This window comes from Triturus cristatus, chromosome 1_1 (genome assembly GCF_964204655.1).
Source record: "Triturus cristatus chromosome 1_1, aTriCri1.1, whole genome shotgun sequence".
Taxonomy (NCBI): domain Eukaryota; kingdom Metazoa; phylum Chordata; class Amphibia; order Caudata; family Salamandridae; genus Triturus; species Triturus cristatus.
The window spans coordinates 1,255,542,701-1,255,559,855 of record NC_140579.1 but is presented as its reverse complement, the minus strand read 5'-3'; the positions used below and the strand labels follow the sequence as shown (position 1 = coordinate 1,255,559,855).

The 17,155-nt window shown below is 48.8% G+C and overlaps 1 protein-coding gene and 1 long non-coding RNA gene across 2 annotated transcripts in view; one reads left to right on the top strand and one right to left on the bottom strand.

The window, feature by feature from the left end:
* LOC146871914 (uncharacterized) overlaps positions 1 to 14,151 on the top strand; it is a 42,069-nt gene extending 27,918 nt beyond the window's left edge. The window contains exon 3 of the long non-coding RNA XR_014959627.1: positions 13,492 to 14,151. This is a non-coding gene — a long non-coding RNA (uncharacterized LOC146871914). The remainder of the gene's footprint in view (positions 1 to 13,491) is intronic.
* NGF (nerve growth factor) overlaps positions 1 to 17,155 on the bottom strand; it is a 466,973-nt gene that overhangs the window by 18,770 nt on the left and 431,048 nt on the right. The window lies entirely within an intron of this gene.

Below are 17,155 nucleotides of genomic sequence, written 5' to 3'. Positions count from 1 at the left end.
GCGTGGTCTGCCGAGCTGCGGAATGGCCGCTCTGTGAGCGAGCTCCGCCGGCCGAGATATTATCCTTAATTAATCCGCTCATTAAGGGGAGTCATTGTCCTGCTATCTTCGCTTCCTCGGAAGCGGTACCCTCGCGACGACCAATGGTGGTGTTATCTGCTGCCTAATTCACTCCAGCACTGTATTATCCATTCCGGAGAGCTGAGAGCGGTGAAGTGGGTGCATCTGCCGGAGGTGGAATGCGGCAGCCGAGCCTACTTGAGACCGTGGCTTCACCGTGGGCCTGAGGGACGCCGGACACAGCGCTCGAGATTCCGGACCCCCCGGACCTGTGGGTGCAGGATTGAACCAGCTACGTTGTCGCCCCTATTGTGTGACGAGGTGGACGGAGGCGCCGAAACGTGAACTACCCGGCAGTCCAGTCCGGGTCCTGAAGGATGCCATTTTGTGATCCAGGGTGCCGGACGGGGGCCTGGCGGCTCGCTGCGGAGGTGCGCACTACACTGAGTAGGTCAGATGATCTGGTGAGGCAGCACGACAGGGAACATCGCCTTGATCTGAGAGCACATCACTCACTAGAGGGATCTGTGAGATACGCTGAGCTGCGCGCACATTTCTCTGGGACTACACATTGACTCGGTGGGTGAGTCTGATCTGCAGGATGGCCCCTGAGCTGCTCCTCGCTGCACGCTGCTAGTCAGGAGCCGTTCCTCCTCAGCCGAGGTGAGAGGGGGCACTGGTGGAGGAGCGCTTTGGCTGGATTTACTGTGCCTGGGCAGGAGCTGCGCCGCAACTGTTTGAATGTAGAGCAGAGAGAGGAGGAAGAGCTGGCTTGCGCTCTGGGGTGGATTGCGGTGGGGACCTGATCTGAGCCCGACTGCTCCTATGTATGCTGCGCCGTTGCTGCCTGGAGTCCATTGCTTGGAGCATGGTGCATGCTGCTCCCCCTACCCAGACAAGGAAATACAGAGAGGGGTGCAGACAGTGTAGTGACCGAGGGTGACATACGCCGTTCGTCTACTAGTGACCCGATAACCGCTAAGGTCCACGCGCTGGGAGAGGGGCAGTGTATACGGAGAGACCATTGTGCCATCCCATTTTCGTTGTTGTGCTGCGCCCCCCCTAAAAATCTAGTCATGGGCAAACAAGACGCTAAACAGCCCAAAATTAGTTTTGACCAGTGAAGGGCGACCCGCATTACGGAATCGGACCCGGAGACTGCCGCGGGAGGCTCTACTGAGGGGCAGCTGGGAGACCAAGGAGAAGATATCCGTACACTCATGCTTAAAATGCGTTCAAGCCTTCACACCATCGACGCAAAATTGGACACGTTGACGATACAAATGGAATCTGTGAAAACCCAAGTAGGGGTACACGAACACAGGCTGGATGTGCTGGAGAATAAGCAGTCAGATTTTCACGAATTTCAGGTGGAAACTAAAGACCAACTGCTGCAGATGGATAAGCTATTGGGCGCCAAAAATGAAGATTTGGAGACGAGGTCCCGCCGCAATAACCTGCGCATCACGGGAATTCCGGAAACTACAGCCATCACCAAAATGGAGATGTATGTGTCGGAACTGCTGCGAGAGCTGTTCGCTGCGCACCTCTCGCCGGTCTTGGAAGTGCACACGGACCCTGAAGGCAGGTACATTATTCTGTTGGGCTCGTTAGGGTGGGGTTTATGTCCTTGGCAGCAATTTACGGACCTAATATAGATTCTCCCAGCTTTTTCCAGGATATCTGGGCTAAAATTAAAGTGACTGGTTGCACCACGATTCTATGGGGGGGGGGAGACTTCAACGCCGTTTTAAATGATGACATGGACAGGCAAGGTCACATCATCCCGCTGCTGGCAAAGCTCTCAATGCAATACTTGAAGATGAGAACCTGGTTGATGTTTGGCGCCTACGAAATCCACAGGCACCTGCTTCTCAGAGCACCATAAGGCCTGGTCTCGATTGGACTACTGTCTGACAACTCGGGATGTGGCGAGCTGGGTGGTGAGGGTGACGCACTTGCCGAGAACATTATCGGATCACTCCCCATGCCTCCTGAGTCTCTCGCTCACTGATGCCACGAAGAGAGTGTTCTCTTGGAGACTACCCCCGCATGCATTGTTAGATGAGGCGTCTAAGGAGGAAATCCGAAAAGATATTACTGACTATTTCACTCTTAACTCATGAACTGTTGATACTGAAGTCTCTTTATGGGAGGAGTTTAAAGTGGTCATTCGGGGACAGTGCATTTCTCGGCAGGCAAGGGTACTTAAGGCTATTAGGACTACATTGACTGCCATTGAGGCTCAAATAAAAGATCTTGAAAGACGATTTTACTTGGAGAGTGCGCCAGCTCTTTTAGCTCAGTTGAAGGCCAAATTACTAGAATATGATGAAGAGGCGCAGAGTGAGGTGAAGTTTCTTGGAAAATATGCAGAGGCGCGCAGATATGGTGAGGGAGACAGACCAAGAAGGACGCTAGCTGGTATGATCCGCCCCTCAAGGTCTACTGCCCATATCTCTGAGCTGACCAACAAAGACGGTAACACTGTAAGAGGTCCAGTAGCTATACCTGATGAGTTTTCTTCCTTCTATGCCCACTTGTACACAGCTACACAATCCGGCTGCCTGGAGGGCATGCAGACGTTTCTAGATTCCCTGGAACTGGTTTGGTTTAACAACAGACACAGGGAGTACATGGACCTACCGTTTATGGTGGAGGACATGGCCTCTGTGATTAAAAGCTTGCCCTTAGATAAAGCCCCTGGGTCTGACGGGTTGACGACTGCTTTCTATAAAGTGTACACGGAGAAGCTCGTGTCCAGACTCCTGGTGGTCTATGAGGAAGCTCAACAAATGGGAATATTACCCCCTACAATGCGTGAAGCAATTATTATCACCTTGCTTAAATCAGGGAAACTGGATACCGACATCGATTCATATCGCCCCCTGTCGCTCCTGAATGTGGATGTTAAAATCCTGGCGAAATTAATAGCGGACAGGTTACAACCTATGCTCCCCATCATTGCCCATCCAGACCAATCGGGGTTTATACCGGGGAGATCTACCTTGCATTACATCAGGACTGTCTTCTCGGTCCTACATTATTTACACCTGGATGTGCAGGCGGCGGCGGTGTTCTTAGACGCGACCAAAGCCTTTGATTCGCTTGAATGGTCCTATCTCTTTAGGATAATGGAGCGGATAGGGTTTAGCCCCCTTTTTATTAAATTGATCAGGTTACTATCTACCGAGCCCACAGCTAGGTTACGTGCGAATGGTCTGGTGTCTGCTTCATTTCCGATCAGGCGGGGCACGCGTCGGGGTGCCCTTTGTCTCCCCTGTTGTTTGCCGTTGCAATGGAGCCACTGGCTGCACGTATCCAACAACATCACACAGACAAGGGGATAGGGTTCGGCTCTAGGAGTCTCCTGATCTCACTTTACACTGACGATGTTATCTTGTATATTTTGAACCCAGCGCAGAACTTGGACGTTGTACAGAGAGAGAGTTTCATCGAATTTGGGGGGCTGGCCGGAACTATCCATCCATATCCATAAACTGGGCTAAATCAGTAATTTTCTCCTTAACAGACAAGACCAAGGCTGTGACTTCTGATTTCCCGCTACAGTGGGAAGCTGAGAAAGTGAAATATCTGGGAATCTGGATAAACCGAGCCTTACAAGAAATATGGAACCTGAATTATGGGAGAGCCATTACCTGGTTGGAAGAGAAGGTTGCTCTATGGGCTAAGCTTCCTCTATCGTTGGCAGGGAAAATCGCGTTGGCAAAAATGGTTGTATTACCTAAATTTCTGTATCTCTTTGTGAATTTGCCGATCATACTTACACAACCATTCTTTAGAACACTGCGCTCACTGTTGATATCTCTGGTGTGGGCGGGCTGACAGGCTCACATATCGTGGGAACTATTATCTCTCCCGCTGAAACAGGGAAGCCGGGGGGCCCCGGATATGAAAACATATGCGTTTTGTGCACAAGCACAATTTTTGCATTATTGGGTTCACCCAACGCCCTTTCAGCCCCACGTGGCTGTGGAGAGGGATGCGGTGGCACCGGTTCCCTTACAAGTCACGGTGTATCAGATGTATCGACACCCCACAGATGATATCGACACTTTCGAAACCCTAAGATGGGCTTGGGATGGTTTGCGGAGGCGGGCGGGAGCCCAGATAATGTATGTCCCTTCGATTCCCTTAGCCCAAAACCCAATGTTACCCAATGTCAAAGATGAGATAAGCAAAACAGTTGCGCAGAAGATGAAACTTTACACATTTGCAGATCTCTACCAGGGGGCACTTTTAGAGACCCCACGGTGGCGGAGGAGGGACAGAGGGTGTCATTCGGGGAGATATTTCTCTATCATAAACTACAGGCGGCCTGCCGTGCATTGCACAGCGATTTCCCAACCCCCCCACCCCCATTGTTGGCCCTGGAGAACATACTTCATTCCCCATCACCCAGCAGACTTATCACCAGACTTTACACACATATGCAAACCGACGCCCCTGTGACGAGACCTAATGCATTGTTGAGATGGAACGCTGAGTTATCGCCTCCGTTGTCTGACAATCAATGGACATACTGTTGTACTCAGCTAGCTGAGCTGTCTCCAAATTACAGGCTCCAGTTGATCAACTTAAAATTTCTACATCGATATTACAGAACACCCATTATCTTACACCGGATGGGACTTAGGGATGATGACTGCTGTTGGCGTTGGTGGGTGGCTCCGGCCTCCTTCCGCCACATGGCATGGGAATGTCCCGTACTTGCTGACTACTGGTCCCAGATTTTCACATCTATCAATCAAATCCTGGGTATGCCCTTGTCCCCTTCTCCGCTCCTGGGACTCTTAGGGTATGTTAAGGAAACACATGTCAAAAAACGTAAATTACATGCATTATTGCTGCTGTTCGCCAAACGCCAAATTGCAGTTCACTAGGGGAGGAGGAGGAAACCTACGACCAAGGAATAGATTAGAGCAGTTACATATGGTCACGTTCAGCTAACTACTTTCTGGGAATTGATGCTACCCACTTCTAGACCCAAAGAGATATGGGAACCATTTATTACCTGGGTTCGGGAGAAATCGAGTACAAATGAAGATGTTGGGATCACTGCGTTCCCCACTGGGGATGTATAATTAATGCGGCATTGGTAATTGATATGTGTACAGGATGGGAATTGTACGGTACATTATGGGCACTACTGTTTCTGGAGTTATAGGGTCACATTGCCGTGATGGGCAAATAAGGATGGACGATCACTGTGTGATTTGAATTATAATATGACTAGAACTGGTACACCCGGGTTGTTAGTTGTTGTATAAAATGTATATTGCATCTCTTTTGAAATACCAATAAACAGATAAAAACAAAATTAAAAAGATGCGACACGCAGGAATACCCTTGCGCCATCCCGGATGCATCGTATTTACAATGCGACGCACCGTGGCGCAAGGATAGTCAGATGCATGTTTCATCTTATGTCGTAAGGGCAGCGCATTGCTGGAGTCGTGTCGCAAGAGCGACGCAACTCCAGCAATGCTCAGGGGCACCCTATACCTAACATACTGCGTCACTCCTTAAGCCTGCTTCAAGCAGGCGTAAGGTTTTGACCCAGCTGGAAGGTAAAAGTGACTCTGTGAAATCTTGTAGATTTCACTGCGTCACTTTTACAGGGCTTCCTTGCAACGGAACGCCCACCCTACATACATTATACCTGATGCAGGTATAATGTAGCGCAGGGCTTTACAACGTGACGCATCTCATTAGATGCGCCACATTTTAAATCTGTCGCATAGTGGCGCATTGTTTACGACGCCACTGCGTCACAGAAGTGACGCAGCGGTGTCGTAAAAATGTCGCAAGAGGCTTGTAAATCTGCCCCCTAGAATAGATCGCCGTGGTGGGACTTTTTGGAGATGAAATCTGCTCATGATAATTCTCGGTTCTAGTATGTTTTTTTTCAATATGCGCAGAATTGTAGGAATATCTCTATTACCCCCAGGTCCCTCCAGACCTCGTCCCATTCCTTACTTATGGAGATGACCATTTCCCAGACTGAAAAAAGAACAGAGGTATGCTGGGACCCTTAACCCCAACCCCTCCCACTGGTAGTACGTAACCAGTACTTACCCAGCATTCCGCCTGTTCTATTTTCTGTCTGCTAACAGAATGGGGCGAGGATGTTGCTGGTTGCTGCTCCTGTTGATTGCGGTGGCAGTTTTCCTGTTCCCCGTCCAATGGCTGGGCACTCTCAGCTTGGTGTTTTTGGGTGTCTCCCGGCCTGTTGGGCTTATTTGGAGGTGCGGAGGTCACCGGCTGGTCCTTTATGGCTGGTGTGTCAGATCCATGATGCGGTTCCGGTTTGCAGGCGCGTTTCTTCCTGATGGTTGAACCAGTTGGAAGACGCACTGCTGGAGCATGTGTTGGCCTGCAGTTTCCATAGAAGGTTGGTGCCGCAGCCCACTTCCTGCAGTTGGCTGTCCTTGCTGTACTGGTGGAGCTGTTTCCCTGTATGCTTCCCAGCCGGTGTTTAGGTTCCAGTCCTGGGGCAGTGTCCATGGTGCTTCTGGTTGCCTGGATGGCGGTGCAGACAGCAACTGGGTCTCGGATGTACTGGCATGTGGTGCGCACCTGGGGGCTCTGGGGGTAAGTACTGCATAGCGGTTGTGCTTTCTGTTTACCTGTTGGTTTGCTTGTGGACATTTGTGCTGCCTTCTTGGCACCGTTGGCTGGTTTTCAGTTTCTGGTCATTTCTCCGAGTGGGTTCACTCAGGGCTGTTTTTCCCGGTTCTTGGTCTCTGCTATGCCGTCCGGGGCAGCTGAGTGGCCATCCTTCCATGCTCTGGCCAGCATTTCAACTGGGGGAGGGTTGATGGCCTGGTGGTGCCCGGTCTTCCTTCTATTTCCTTTCCCCATGCTTGGCCTTGCATGGCAGCTTCCCTGCCTGGCGGCTTGGGGGTTGTGCTGGGGGTGCCCATGGAGTGCCTGGCAGCTGGTGTGGTCGTTGCCTGCTACAAGGGCGCTGTGATTGGTGGTGTGCCCCTGGGCTAGCTGGTGGGGTGTTGGGGTGGCAGGTGGTGTGGCCAGGTGCCTGCGGGCTCCGGGGTGTGTGCTGTGTGGCGGTTTTCCTCTGCTTTCATTTTTACCATGCTGTGCCCTTTCTTTGGTCTTGCGTGACAGCTGGCCTTGGGTGACTGGGTGCTGGGGGGGGGGGGGCTGTGGTGGGGGTGCCCAAGGTGTGCCTGGTTGCGGCTTGGCTGGTTTGGGATTTTGCCCTGGTGCTCTGGTTTGGGGCACACCTGAGCTGGCTGGTGGGGCTGTTTTTGTGGCAGGAAGTGCAATCGGGAGCCTGCCTGTCCTGGGGTGTGGGCCATGTAGAAGTTTTTCTTTCACCTTCTTTGTGGTGGTGTGCTGCTTTGGATCCAAGCCTGTGGTGTTTGGTGTCGCATGGAGTCCTTGGCTTTGGTTGCACAGACCTCTGTTTTCTGTGTCGGTCGCTGCCTGCTGTGCCCCTGGTGCCTCTGTGGCTGGGTTCCGGTCCATGCTGGTGGTGGTGGGCTCAAGTCACATCTCCGCCTGGGGCCTGGTCTTGCAGTTGGGCTTGTCTCATTGAATCCTGAGCCTTCTTGCTGGTCTCTTTGCGTGTGCGTTGTGGCTAGGGGGATGGGTTTTTATGCCTCTGGTTTCTCCGGTTTCTTTGCTTCCTGGGCATTTAGTTGCCCTGCTGTTGTTGTTTGTGCATAGGTCTGGTGTATGGCCTGTCCTTCTTCTGGCCTCTGCTTCCTCTGGGAATTGTGCAGCTTTGTACTTCCTAGGGGTGTGGTGTTGTCTCAGGGTCTTGAGTCTTTTAGTGGGACTGTGGCTTCTGCCTCTTTCGTTTGTGGCCTCATTATTCTTTATTTGGCCCCTCATTGGTTTGGGCCGGTTGGGTTGGCAGTGAGTTCTCGGCCCATGTCTCCTGGTTGGGGCCTCCTGGTTTGGGGGTGCTTGCACCTGGGCGGTGTCCGGCTATGGCTGTTGGGGCTTTGGCACCTTAGGGGTCGCTGATAGGTGTCTGCCTGTGGGCCTTTTCTGGCTTAGCTTTTTCTGGTTGCATTGCACCTAGTTTGGGTGTGGGTCTTTTACAGGTTCTGTGCCTGGCATATTTGGGGACTTGGTCGGCCTCCCTGCCCTTTTCCTTTCACCTCTGCTCTGTGCCTGTCTTCCCTGGATGTGGGCTGGCTGTGGCTGTGGAGTGTTGGTCCGAGCTGCTTGGCCTCCGCCCTGGCTTCCTGCCACTTTTTGTTCCCTCTGTGGCCTGGTTGTGGCTGGTTCCAGTGGCTTTCTCTCTGCTCTGGGTGGTTGGAGGTTTTGGGGTTGTAGCTGTTTGGCCCTGTGCCGCTCCTTCCGGGCCTGTGGGGGCACCGTGTAGGTGCCCTCCTGTCTTTGCTGGCATGTCTGTTGTTCAGTCGCCTGGCTTCTCGGCTTCCTGTGGGGATGTCTGTGGGGTTGGGCTGTGGGCCGCCCTGTTTGTCTCACCTGTTATTGTGGTCCTGGTATGGTACTTGTTTCCTGAAGCTTTTGCTCTAGGGCCTGTGGCTGTCTGCATCTCCATTTGCTCTGGGGCTGTCATAGGGTTTTGTCTTGGCTCTCCAGCAGCTGGTCTTAGGACTCGCTTTAGGTGGTTCTTTGGTGTTGTCCTTTGCCCTCCAGGCCGGTTGGTCAGCTGTTTGTTCGGTTGGGGGTTTCCTCCCTTCCGGTTTCCTGGGTTCCTCTATGGTCCTGTCTTCTTTGCCTTCTGTTGATCCTCTGGTTTGTGGTTCTGGGTCTCGTCCTTGGTGTGTGTTGTTTGGTGCGTTGTCTTCCTTATTGGACCTGTTGGTCTTTGGGTTCCCCTGGTCTCAATAGTCCTGGGGATTTACCTCATCTTGCCTCGCTCTTGGTGCTGTGCCCGGGTCTGGTTCAGGGTCTGATGGTGTCTGCCCCTTAGTTTTCCTTGGGCGGGGTCCTGTTGGTGGCCTCGTTCTTGGTGGGGTGTTGTGCTTAATGGGGTTCTGGCCTCTGGTTCTCCCCCTGCAGTTTCCTGTCCAGGTGGGGTCTGTGTTTCTGGCTGCCTGGTCCCTCTGGTTGGTCTTCGGGCAGTTGGTGTTCTGGTGCTCATCGGGCCTACTTCCTTCTGGCCGCGGCCGTGCCTTTGTTGGGGAGGTTCCGGGTTTGTGTCCCGGTGTCTCCTGCGTTTTTGTGGGTACCTCTATCTTGGCCTGTTCGTGTGTCCCTGTGCCCCGTCTTCGGCTCCTTCTCTAGGTTGTCCTGTGTTGACGCTGGTGGTTGTTGCTGGACATTCCTGCCCTAGTGTCTGGCACTGGGGGGTTTCGATGGCAGTGTCCTCTGGGCTCGCTGGTAGCTGGGTCAGTCTGGTTGGAGGGACTGTCTCTTGGTTAGTGGTTCCTCCCTTCCTGGTTTGGTTTGTGTGGCTCTGCCCTTGGGTGGTCCTTTGGCCTTGGCCTTGTAGTCTGGCCCTGTTTTTCTGGGTTGGTCTGCTGTGGCACTCCCCGTGGTGTTGGGGTTGGTCTTTTTGTTGGCCATGTCGCCCTTTGTTTCCTGGTTGGGGCTGGGCCTATTGGGTCTTTCCTCACTTCCCCTCGACTCTCTTTTGTGGTTCGCTGTGGGTCTTTTAGGCATTGTTGGGAGTTCCTTCTATTGCCTTCTTGGGCACACTCTCTGCCAGTTCTGCTGCAGGGTCTGTGGGGCTACTTGGTAGTGCTGGGCATGACAGCCTTCTTGCTCTGTTGGCACCCTTCAGGGCTTTTCGTGCTCAATGGGGTACTACAGCTGTTCTGGTCCTCCTTGTGATGGTTGTTTCTGGTGGAGTGGTTGATTCGGCCCCTCTGGGGCTCTGCCTTCGTTGCTTGCTCCCTTCCGCTTGGCGGTATGGTGGGTTGGGGTCAGTGGGGCCTGGGTGCCCTGCTTGTCCTTTTTTTACTGTGGTTGAGTTCCTCCTGGGTTCGGCTGGTGCCTTCTGCTTCTGGAATGCTGCTTCTTCCGGTCTTTGGTTGTGTCCCTGCTGGCCTGACCCTGGCTTGCTGGTGTGTCTGGTCGCCTTGGGTCTTTTTCCATGTGTGGCCTCCTCGCTGTCCTTCTGTTGAGGGTGGTCTCTGGTGCTTCCCTGTTGTTGGTTAGGGAATGTTCCCTTAGTGGGTTGGCTGCCTTTCTGAGTAGCGGCGCGTGGGTTGGCTGCTTTTTTGTTCTCCTCTGTCGTCTCCTGCTTGTTGTGAGTGGTGTGGCCCAGTTGTTTGGTTAGGAGCGTTCTAGGCGGTGTGGTCCTGCCTGTGTTTTTCTATGGTTCTCCCGTTTGCTTCGCTTGAGATGCTGCTTTTTGGTGTGGTCTCCTGGGTGTTCTCTGGGGGTTCAGAAGGCCGGGATTCTGGTTTTGGTATGCTCCATAAGTAAGGAATGGGACAAGGACTGGGGTGACCTGGGGATAGTGTCCTATTACTTACCCATAATCTTCATTACTCCTGGTCCAGTTGTCTTCGTCCCATTCCTTATGTCCCTTCCGGACGGACGGCTTTCCTGTTGGTGGCTTGGTAGTTCTGTCGGAATGCTGGGTAAGTACTGGTTAAGTACTACCAGTGGGAAGGGGTGGGGTTAGGCGTCCCAGCATTCCTCTGCTTTTTTTCTGTTTTGGAGTTGATCATCTCTATAAGTAAGGAATGGGAAGAGGACAGCGGGACCAGGAGTAATGAAGATTACTGGCAAGAAATAGGGCATTTTCTTTTAAGCCAAGGACTAGAGAGTGTTGCCTAATGAGACTTCCTGGGTTTCAGAAGAATGGTTGTATCTATTGCCTTATTTACCCAACTATTCAATAGAGCAGAAATGATCTGTCTAAAGTATATTCTAAAATAGTAGCAAAGTGCAGACTGTCTAATTTGGCTGAGGATGGTTGTACTTTTTGACTCAATAGGGGGTACTTTTTACATAGGGTACTCCTACTAATAGTGAAAACCCTTCAGACATTATCTGTCAGTTGGTATTAAACTCAACTAGAGATCATTGGGCATAATAAGATCAATAGCATGTACCACTGAATGGGTTAGTTCAGACACTAATTGAGGGAGCAGAACAAGAGCTAATTAGATGTTGGGCAGCCATATCTATTTCATCATTAAAATGTAAATTAAAATACAAGGGAGCAATTACATGGTGGAAATCGATTCGAGCATGTTTGGAAAACAATTTTCATATTTAAAATAGGCACACTTGCCACACATTCTTTCAGAGGTGCCCTACTTTTGATAGTATTTTTGTTGCGGGAATGTGCAGGATGTCTGCAGTGCTTAATTTGTAAAATATTAAGTGCCAGGGCTCTGACCGGGAGGCCACTGCAGCGTGCACCACCTATCACCCTTGTCATCGCGGCACAAACAACTACTAATCATCTCTTGTGCATTAAATTATGAAAATTCAGATTATTCCAGGTCCCAAAGCTAAAGAAATGGCTGGGGAGGCAGGTATTTGCAATTTTAATGTATATTGTATTCCTAAACAACCGTTGTTATGCTCCTCTCTAAATTAGATGAGCAGCGTCACCATGTGGTAGACTGTTCTAGGTATGGTGTCGACAATTAGGTACAGGTGCAGAGCACCGGAAAGCCCCGGCTCTAATTAAGCACTGGATGTCTGGGCAATGAAAAAGGCAATGGAAAGGACTCCGTATTTCCACTTCATATATTTAGAGCATAGTGAAGCCAGATTTGTTTTTTTATAAGTGTAAATGCCCCACTGCAGGTTTAAGAACGTGCATTAGTGCTGATTTATGAATGCTTATGATTCACGAAAGTTTCAAAGAGAATACCAGGGCAGTCATTACTTTCTCGGCTTACTCCTGGACATCATTTGTGAATTTCATCTTACAATATGTGTAGGCATTTTTTATGCTTAACTTTACATATTATTTGATTGTGCGTTAGGAAATCATTTATCATTTGTGCAACTGCACTTTTCTTCTCCTTTTCATTCCTTCTAAGAGGAAAGTGTTCTTCACCTGGAGAAAATCCCTTCCTCACATCTCGCCAAATCATCCTAATCTTTTTCACAAATGCAAAACCACATTTTGATGATTTGAAAAGTGTTTTACTTACATAAATATTACTTTTGTGCATGTCAGCAGAACATACACGAGCAAATACTTTGTGAATCGGAAGCAGTATTTCAATCCAGGGCAGAGGCATGCAGAATTGTCTTGAATGGTTTTGATTTGCATACAATGTCTACAAGAAAAAGAACCCTCCCATAAACGCGAGATTAAAGAGAAACCCATAAACTCCAGATTAAAGTTTTTTTCTGCAAACACAGGGTATGGGGGAGAGGGGCATTAAGACACTTGCCCTGAACTTTGGCTTGTGTCTTTCAGAACGCTGGCAAATAGCCCTTTTAGGCGGGTTATGTTCAGTGCTTTAAATGGGCCGGTACTCACCGGTACTGAGTACCGGCACTTCCAAATTGTTCCACCTTGAGTACCGGAACTTCTCCTTGGTAAGGGAGAGTACTGGCCAGGCTTAGATGACGAACGTGTAACAACGTTGCTTGGACAGGCGTTGCTGTTTCTGATGAGACTGGCTATCAGGCGCGCAACGCCCATAGAGCTCAAAGGGCTTCAGAACCCCCCCTCCCCCTCCGCCCCCCTCGGCCCCCCCCTTTCCCCCCCATCGTGTGTGTCAGCCCGGGCTGAGACAGCTTCCGGGGCACAGACACAACCCTACCCGAGTACTTCGGAGGTCTTTAAAGACCATTTACTTGCTAACAACGCTTTGTTGTGTTTTCACCCCTTCTTAGAGCCCCTGCATCTCCACACTTCATATTGTTGGAAGAATCAGCCCCCCCCCACCCCCCCGAAATTTTTAGTAGCCCAAGTACAGCTTGGATATTGCATTTGTAAAAATCAGTTTTAGTTGAATGATGTGCGTGTAAGTAAGTGTCTGTGTGAGTACCTACATGTATGTGTGTCACAGACGTGCACTATGAGCCGATATGGAAAAAAGGTATTCTATTTCAGCAGATTATTCTGATAACTTTTCTGTGCAATAGAGTTCTATGCTGTGATGGAGCAGGGTTTTTACTTTAAACCCAAATACCTGTTTCATTTTCGCATGTTATAATTAAAAGTACTACTAATTAATTATTAATCACTAAAGATTTGTCGAGTCTTGTCTAATCAACCTTATTAACAGAAGAATTACACGTGGGAATGCTATTGCATGGCTAAAATAATAAGTGAACTAAGTTGGTGAGCACACTGACAGAAATAGATGTTGCTTATGTGATGTTATTTTGTTTTGCTCTTATAATTAATACGCATTAATGGCTTTTGATGTCGCAAATGGCTAGGTAAATGCATACACATAAGGGTATTAGCAGGGGAATAACACTGTATAATCATTTCTATGCAGTAATTATGTTTTGTGTTTCTTTTTACTAAAGTTGACCATTGTGGCCTGCTAGAAAATGGCTACCACCCGCAGCCTGCATTTGAGTAGATGAATAATTGAAAGGAGGCTTCGCGCTGACTGCGACCTTGCCCTCCTGATGAACTGAAAAGCCATGAACATGATGACAAATCTGGGAGAGATGCCAAATGCCCCTGAACGTGGAGATTTGTTACTAATCCAAATACCGACATGATGAACTTATAGTGGTCCCACGGATGGGATACAATTTACCCTAAAGAGACATCCGTAGAAGTAACGAATTAGTTATGGACTCCTAATTTCTATTCATTATTTGAGACTATCAATGCGTGAGAGAAACTATCGTTGTATCCCAATGTACCAAGACGACATAATTTCCGCCATTTGACTGTTTTGTAAGATATGGTTGCAACATTTGGAATGTAATTTTAGTATAAATATTAGTAGACTAGAGAGGTCTAGCGCCACTTCTTCCCGAACCAATGATCAGAGGTCCCGATGCTGACGGAGAGGACGGTGACTCTACATGACGACTAGAAACTCTAACTATTTTGCTGAGGACCGGTTCTGACTTAGGATCTGACTTTTAGCCAGAATAGGTAAATATGAGAGAAATTAACTTGCATTTAATTGGCTTTTCTTACAATTTTAGATAAACAAAATTCTGTTTGAATTACTGTGTCGGGTGGTTATTTTATTGTCATGTTATTTGAATATTGAGTGTAATATGATGTTTCACCAAATCTATAGCAACTAGTTGATGCCATTGACCTCATGGTACATGCAGATTGGTTAGGTAAAGGAAAGTGTTTCCCCTTATACATGGCACAGATAGAGTGGTAGGATGAATGTTGGTGTTATGGGCCCCACCTGCGTGTGATGTTTGTGTGCGCGTGTGACTGTGAGATCACTCCGTCTGTGGAAGTAGAGGGGATTCGGAAGCTCTGATCTGCACCAGTTTCTTGGTAGCAGAATGATGGTTAACTATTGTCTTGATCTGGTGAATTTGCGTGTATATAAGCTTATTGATTATTGATTGATATTGATGTTTGCACTAACACTGTTTGTTGAAGTTGTATTGAGTTTTGTGTAGTGTGTATGGCTTCTGGGACGTAGGAAGTTGGTGACAGTTCCGTAGTAGGGCAGAGGGAGTGCTGCTCTCAGAAAAAGGCGGGATTGTTAAGCCCTGTATGTAGACAGGGGAAAACGTGTGACAATTGAAGTTGCGCGTCGCATTGTCTGGGTTCGATGAGGTAGCATCGCCGTGTGTTACCATTAGAAACGTATTTTCTGTGTGAGAGAAGTGTATATGATAGCGAAGGTTATCTGTGAAGTTCTGGTCTTAGGTATCAGGGATCCTTATGGCATTCCGTTAACGCTTATCACTAGAAAGGTAATAGGTATTCTCTGAGCTTGTTAGAAGGACAGAGCAGAGGTAAGCGCTGCTTTGTTAACGTGTGATATAATTCTGTAGTAGGACAGACTGTTCGCTGTTCTCGGGAAAGACAGAATTCTGTGTGAATGTACTACATTTTCTGGTGTGAAAGTGCGTGAATGAGAAGGCATTCTGGTTAATTGTGAAACTCTTAGGAGCATTCCGGAGAAAACAGTTAATTGGTGCTTGTTAGAAGGGTAGAGTAGAGGGATGTGCTACTTTATCAACGGAAGTAACGATTCTGTAGTAGGGCAGAGGTAAGCGCTGCTCTCGGGAAAGGCGGAATTCTCGTGGGAAAGGTCTTTTGCTGTTCTGTGGCTAGCGAAGCAGACAATGGAGATGTTTGTATGTTGTAACTAACAGACTCGTAAAAGTTGAAACAAAGTCTACCGAGTGGTTTTGTAAAGGAGGGGTAGACGAGAGAGACAGGAGACAGGAGCAGAAGCTGTTGCAGCGACTGCTGACGTCAGTAAGACCGCGCTGTGATTGGACAGTGGGTTAGAACGGTGGAAGCACGGTGATTGGTGTGCTACTGTACACCGCGCAAGGATTGGGAGACATACAGGGTGACGTAGACGCTCCAGGATTGGTGCGTTGGTGTGGGTCGCGCTGGGATTCGTGGACTGAGTCAGTGGCCTAGACGCTCCAGGATTGGTGCGTTAGTGTGAGTCGCGCTGCAATTGGACAGGAGATCGTACAGTTGTAGAAAGACAAAATGGTTGGGGAAAATAAGAAAATGTATTACCACGCTGAAGAAAAGAAAAATAAATCCTTGTTTAGTAAAGTTAAGAACTGGTTTGACAAGGATAAGGATATTGTGACTAGGGAAGGACAGTTACTTCCTCCGATAAGAACCCCCGCATCCTTCATTTTTGTGAAATATGGGTATCATACCTGTATTTGGTTAGACAACTGGGTAAAGTATACTAAAGAAGATGGAGTTTTAGCGTTCCCAGAGCATGGTTCATTTAATCTGGCCATAATGAGGAACTTACGAGAGAGGATGATGGGCCTAGAGCCTCGGCCTAGGCCAACGCAGTTCGAGGCATTGACTGAATGGGAAGATGAAGTGCATGAGCGAGAAAAGCAGAGGAGTGGAGGAAATTACAGGTATATGTTTGGGCGGAAGTATGATCGCGAAACTCATCATGATCGGATGAGAAGATGGCGAGATGCCAGCATGACTGAGGGATTATATCCTGTAAGAACCGCAGAGGAGACAGAAGGGAGAAAGTGTACAGAGAAAGAACATAATGTAGAAACAAGGAGGTATGGGGCGAATGAGTCTGATGACGATGTCTTAGATGACATGTTCTACAAAAGACCACCCCCGTATAGACGAGAACCAGAGGTAGGAACAGCAGTTACCCCAATGAGAGACACCCTGCGGATTATAAAGACAGAAGTTATGACCCCTGAGTTAAAAAGCAGTAGTTCTCTTGCGGAAAGAGAGAGAGAGAGAGAAAGAGAAAGGGAAAGAAATAGAGAAAGAGAAAGAGAAAGGGAGAATGAAATCGAGGATGAAAAGACCAGAGAACTAGCAAGGACCACATTTGAATTGACAGAGAAAATCAGAGAACTGACTAAAAATCTTGAGGCCGTTACGGTGCCTGTGACAATAGGTCCGGTTATGCCGATTTTCGACAAGCAGAGGACTGGGGAAAGTGGTTTGACAGTTCCATATGTAACCAACAAATTGATTGTTACTCCAGAGCAGACAGAAATGAGAACGGGAGAAAATCAGTGGAGACCAGGAGAAAATCAGTGGAGACATACCATATGTGGAGGAGAGTTGAATGTGCAGACTAACTCAGGTTTGAATTCTGGTTGTGTGGAAGGGAACAGAATGATTGGAGGATCGATCTTAGAACCACAAAGAGTAACAGAACCAGGGGGTGCAGAAAAATCCGCAGGGATAACTGCGGAAGATTTGAATGATTGGCTGAAAGCTTTGCAGAGGTAAGAAATGGAATCCCAGGGAATTGATGTAGCTAGAATACGTATGGAAATGGAGGAGCTGATTGTAGGAACAATCCCTACAGAAACGCTGAAAAATTATCAGGAAGGGGAGATTCTATTCCTGTGTAAGAGTATCACATGGAGAGCAAAGAACATACATGACAGATTGAAAGGAATAGCCAGTGAAATGGGGATCGACATGGACAAGGTAAAAGCTTTACAAAAGCCTTACCGAGTGGGTTTTACAGATAAAGACATTGAGAATCTGAATAATGCAGGCTGA